The sequence below is a fragment of the Crinia signifera genome, chromosome 19 (assembly GCF_055691185.1).
Source record: "Crinia signifera chromosome 19, ASM5569118v1, whole genome shotgun sequence".
Classification (NCBI taxonomy): Eukaryota; Metazoa; Chordata; class Amphibia; order Anura; family Myobatrachidae; genus Crinia; species Crinia signifera.
The window spans coordinates 143,194,031-143,200,030 of NC_139226.1; the positions used below are offsets into that span (position 1 = coordinate 143,194,031).

General features: G+C 47.8%; 1 protein-coding gene across 1 annotated transcript in view; it reads right to left on the reverse strand.

Moving 5' to 3' along the window:
• LOC146043130 (uncharacterized) overlaps positions 1 to 2,770 on the reverse strand; it is a 98,804-nt gene extending 96,034 nt beyond the window's left edge. Inside the window, exon 1 of the mRNA XM_083163570.1 lies at positions 2,690 to 2,770. The gene's annotated coding sequence lies outside the window, so the exon portion shown is untranslated. The remainder of the gene's footprint in view (positions 1 to 2,689) is intronic.
• Between the last annotated feature and the right edge of the window lie 3,230 nt (positions 2,771 to 6,000).

A 6,000-nucleotide genomic window follows, 5' to 3' on the forward strand; every position in this document is an offset into this window, starting at 1 on the left:
GGAAATGTGTCAGTGCATAATGAGTACACCTGTGGTCCTGCTAGGTGACCTGAGAAATGTGTCAGTGAATAATGAGTACACCTGTGCATCTGCCTGGTGACATGAGAAATGTGTCAGTGCATAATGAGTACACCTGTGGTCCTGCTAGGTGACCTGGGAAATGTGTCAGTGCATAATGAGTACACCTGTGGTCCTGCTAGGTGACCTGGGAAATGTGTCAGTGCATAATGAGTACACCTGTGGTCCTGCTAGGTGACCTGGGAAATGTGTCAGTGCATAATGAGTACACCTGTGGTCCTGCCGGGTGACATGAGAAATGTGTCAGTGCATAATGAGTACACCTGTGGTCCTGCTAGGTGACCTGAGAAATGTGTCAGTGCATAATGAGTACACCTGTGGTCCTGCTAGGTGACCTGGGAAATGTGTCAGTGCATAATGAGTACACCTGTGGTCCTGCTAGGTGACCTGGGAAATGTGTCAGTGCATAATGAGTACACCTGTGGTCCTGCTAGGTGACCTGAGAAATGTGCCAGTGCATAATGAGTACACCTGTGGTCCTGCTAGGTGACCTGAGAAATGTGTCAGTGAGTAATGAGTACACCGGTGGTCCTGCTAGCTGACCTGGGAAATGTGTCAGTGCATAATGAGTACACCTGTGGTCCTGCCAGGTGACCTGGGAAATGTGTCAGTGCATAATGAGTACACCTGTGGTCCTGCTAGGTGACCTGAGAAATGTGCCAGTGCATAATGAGTACACCTGTGGTCCTGCTAGGTGACCTGAGAAATGTGTCAGTGAGTAATGAGTACACCGGTGGTCCTGCTAGCTGACCTGGGAAATGTGTCAGTGCATAATGAGTACACCTGTGGTCCTGCTAGGTGACCTGGGAAATGTGTCAGTGCATAATGAGTACACCTGTGGTCCTGCTAGGTGACCTGAGAAATGTGCCAGTGCATAATGAGTACACCTGTGGTCCTGCTAGGTGACCTGAGAAATGTGTCAGTGAGTAATGAGTACACCTGTGGTCCTGCTAGGTGACCTGGGAAATGTGTCAGTGAGTAATGAGTACACCGGTGGTCCTGCTAGGTGACCTGGGAAATGTGTCAGTGCATAATGAATACACCTGTGGTCCTGCCAGGTGACCTGGGAAATGTGTCAGTGCATAATGAGTACACCTGTGGTCCTGCTAGGTGACCTGAGAAATGTGCCAGTGCATAATGAGTACACCTGTGGTCCTGCTAGGTGACCTGAGAAATGTGTCAGTGCATAATGAGTACACCTGTGGTCCTGCTAGGTGACCCGAGAAATGTGTCAGTGAGTAATGAGTACACCTGTGGTCCTGCTAGGTGACCTGAGAAATGTGTCAGTGCATAATGAGTACACCTGTGGTCCTGCTAGGTGACCCGAGAAATGTGTCAGTGAGTAATGAGTACACCTGTGGTCCTGCTAGGTGACCTGGGAAATGTGTCAGTGGGTAATGAGTACACCTGTGGTCCTGCTAGGTGACCTGGGAAATGTGTCAGTGCATAATGAGTACACCTGTGGTCCTGCTAGCTGACCTGAGAAATGTGTCAGTGCATAATGAGTACACCTGTGGTCCTGCTAGGTGACCTGGGAAATGTGTCAGTGCATAATGAATACACCTGTGGTCCTGCTAGGTGACCTGAGAAATGTGTCAGTGAGTAATGAGTACACCTGTGGTCCTGCTAGGTGACCTGAGAAATGTGTCAGTGCATAATGAGTACACATGTGGTCCTGCTAGGTGACCTGAGAAATGTGTCAGTGCATAATGAGTACACCTGTGGTCCTGCTAGGTGACCTGGGAAATGTGTCAGTGCATAATGAATACACCTGTGGTCCTGATAGCTGACCTGAGAAATGTGTCAGTACCCTAGGTTGGCAACCAATGCCCTAGATTAGTGACTAAGCTGTAGGTAGGAGGATGTGCAGCGCCAGCACCAGCAGCCAGGGTACTGCTGCAATGTCTGCAATTTGTGGTGCAAATAAGATATTTTTCCACACACAAAAAAAGTTGGGTAAAGTTCAGAACATGAGGTACACTTACCTTTTACCATAGATAACATGTTATATTTACACACACATACATACACTTTATGTTACACACATACATACACACATACACAATATGTGTGACCTGTCCTTGCCACCCCCCGTGTATTACATAAGGCAGACTATGTGCAGTATGTGGTGAACGGTATGAACGGAATAATGCTGTGGTACATATAGACATATAACACAGGAGTCGGACCCCCCCGTACCTGTCTACCTCAGAGTCCCGGCGGTGGTCGTTATTAGCGTTGGGCCGTTTCCTGGTTACACTCCGTCTCTATGGCAACCACGGCGTCGCCTATAGGTGAGATGTACGGGGAGAGGAGAGGCTCAGATCTGGCCGAGGCGTTTCCTGCCCTCACAGTCTGTGACCATAACAGCAGCAGCTGCGTGCAGTCATCACTACACTGTATTGTTGTGTTAGTAGTGCAGTGTAATACATGAACCAGTCTGTGGATTGCTGCTACTGCTGCTGGCCATTGCCATACACTCACACACCAACTTCTGTCTCCCATTCATGTTCATCTACTGAGAAAATGAATGCACCTGCACTGCAATCTGCATGTGTGCCATACCTCTAATGTGATATTTGGGACATGCACAATCAAATGTATTGCCTACCTGACCCTCTCCTTCAGAAATGCTCTGTTCCTGGGCTTCCCTGGTAATGTAGGATTGCCAGCACCTGTGGTGACACCTTTCTTATCAGTTACCTGGCTCCCCACAGGTGCTGGCAATCATACATTATCCATACCTCCCAGCATTCCCCTCTCCAGGAGGACACAATGCTCTGCTTCTGGGCTTCCCTGGTAATGTAGGATTGCCAGCACCTGTGGTGACACCTTTCTTATCAGTTACCTGGCTCCCCACAGGTGCTGGCAATCCTACATTACCAGGGAAGCCCAGGAACAGAGCATTGTGTCCTCCTGGAGAGGGGCATGCTGGGAGGTATGGATAATGTAGGATTGCCAGCACCTGTGGGGAGCTAGGTAACTGATAAGAAAGGTGTCACCACAGGTGCTGGCAATCATACATTACCAGGGAAGCCCAGGAACAGAGCATTGTGTCCTCCTGGAGAGGGGCATGCTGGGAGGTATGGATAATGTAGGATTGCCAGCACCTGTGGGGAGCTAGGTAACTGATAAGAAAGGTGTCACCACAGGTGCTGGCAATCATACATTACCAGGGAAGCCCAGGAACAGAGCATTGTGTCCTCCTGGAGAGGGGCATGCTGGGAGGTATGGATAATGTAGGATTGCCAGCACCTGTGGGGAGCTAGGTAACTGATAAGAAAGGTGTCACCACAGGTGCTGGCAATCATACATTACCAGGGAAGCCCAGGAACAGAGCATTGTGTCCTCCTGGAGAGGGGCATGCTGGGAGGTATGGATAATGTAGGATTGCCAGCACCTGTGAGGAGCTAGGTAACTGATAAGAAAGGTGTCACCACAGGTGCTGGCAGTCATACATTACCAGGGAAGCCCAGGAACAGAGCATTGCGTCCTCCTGGAGAGGGGCATGTTGGGAGGTATGGCTAATGTATGATTGCCAGCACCTGTGGGGAGCTAGGTAACTGATAAGAAAGGTGTCACCACAGGTGCTGGCAATCCTACATTACCAGGGAAGCACAGGAGCAGAGCATTGTGTCCTCCTGGAGAGGGGCATGCAGGGAGGTATGGATAATGTAGGATTGCCAGCACCTGTGGGGAGCTAGGTAACTGATAAGAAAGGTGTCACCACAGGTGCTGGCAATCCTACATTACCAGGGAAGCACAGGAGCAGAGCATTGTGTCCTCATGGAGAGGGGCATGCTGGGAGTTATGGATAATGTAGGATTGCCAGCACCTGTGGGGAGCTAGGTAACTGATAATAAAGGTGTCACCACAGGTGCTGGCAATCACACATTACCAGGGAAGTCCAGGAGCAGAGCATTGTGTCCTCCTGGAGAGGGGCATGCTGGGAGGTATGGATAATGTAGGATTGCCAGCACCTGTGGGGAGTTAGGTAACTGATAAGAAAGGTGTCACCACAGGTGCTGGCAATCATACATTACCAGGGAAGCCCAGGAACAGAGCATTGTGTCCCCCTGGAGAGGGGCATGCTGGGAGGTATGGATAATGTATGATTGCCAGCACCTGTGGGGAGCTAGGTAACTGATAAGAAAGGTGTCACCACAGGTGCTGGCAATCATACATTACCAGGGAAGCCCAGGAGCAGAGCATTGTGTCCTCCTGGAGAGGGGCATGCTGGGAGGTATGGATAATGTATGATTGCCAGCACCTGTGGGGAGCTGGGTAACTGATAAGAAAGGTGTCACCACAGGTGCTGGCAATCCTACATTACCAGGGAAGCCCAGGAACAGAGCATTGTGTCCTCCTGGAGAGGGCATGTGTAAGGATAAATATGTAGCCCCTCGACCTGGTGGCCCCTTAGGTACCCGTGAGAATGTATTCTTAACCCTACACACCAAACACACGGTGGCGAGTCAAGAAACACTCTGTTTAATATCACAAAGGCAGCTAGTTAAAAGCATAATACATGGGAGTATACAATATGTATGTGTTACATTCTGATTGGTCTGTTGGTCTGTTGTAGAGCAGATTCAACAGGGGGGGGCATACAAAATATCATACACAAAGAAAATGAGTAACAAGGGGGGTTTTTGATTATAGAGGAGTTTGTACATGAACACACTGCATAGCAATTCCAAGAGGGGGAGGGTTGGGAGAAACTTAGATAAGACACGCTTAGGCTTACAGTATGACCTTGTAATGTAGCCATAGAAAAACCATAATGAGAACAGTTCTACGTGCAAATTCTTATATGCTACATGGGTTCAAATTTAACCCTTCAATCCCCTCTTAGAATCATGAATTTAGATGATATGATTCTTCTTACGGAATTCCTTATTTCTGTGCTTAGCAAGATATTGTTTGTAGCCTTCAGGGGAATTTGCGTGTGCAGGGGCAATGGATTCATACATAAGAGTATTTTCAATACCTTTGGTAGCAAGTTTTCTACAACATGGTATAATGCAAAATACAACAATACAGATAATAGTAAGAATAATCAATATATAGATTGCTAATTGAACAAGGGCCTGTTCTATACCATTTGGGTGACCATTCTTATTACATCCCTATGTCCATCGTTTGGAGACACAGGGGTTAATGGTGCAAAAGTCTATCTGGTAGGCGGCTACCTCGGTGCTGAAAGAATTGTACCAGAAAATGTATACGCCTGCCTTTTCAGTCATGTCCACTTCAGTTTTTGTGCAAAGGTATCTGGCAAACAAGAATCAATAGAATAATATACGTTATCCACCATCGTCCAGAATTCTAGAATGACCTCATCTGCTGGTGAGTCGTCTTCTCCATCATGTAGGAGGTTAGGGCTGTCTGCCCCCATTAGTACCTCGCCTTGATCTGTTCTCTATCCGGGACGTTACTCGGGATTCTCTTTACTCTGGATGCGTGTATCCACACTGGACTCTCTTCTGTAAGGACAGCCGTCCTCGTTACTGCTACGATCTCTGTTTCTGGACCATAGGTGAAGTTTCCTGGACCTTTATTCCTGGGGAGAACCTTCACAACGACCTTGTCTCCGATCTGGAAAGGATGTGTTGATTCCTGTGGATTAAAAAGATTTTTTACAAATAACACCATGTTCAATTTCACTAAGTCTGGTGATGAGGGACCTAACATACTCTTCTCTAATCTGTTCTAGGTCTCCCTCCTGGACTACTAATGGTTTCTTGGCCCAAGGTGTGGGAAAAAGTCTTCCCATCAGAATTTCAAAGGGTGAATAACCCAGAGTCTTTTGGGGGGGTCATTCTAATTTCTGCTAGGACTATGGGGAGGGTTTGTTTCCATTTATTAAATGTTCCTCCTGTGGCTTTCCTAAGTTTGTCCTTTAAAGTCCTATTTATTTTT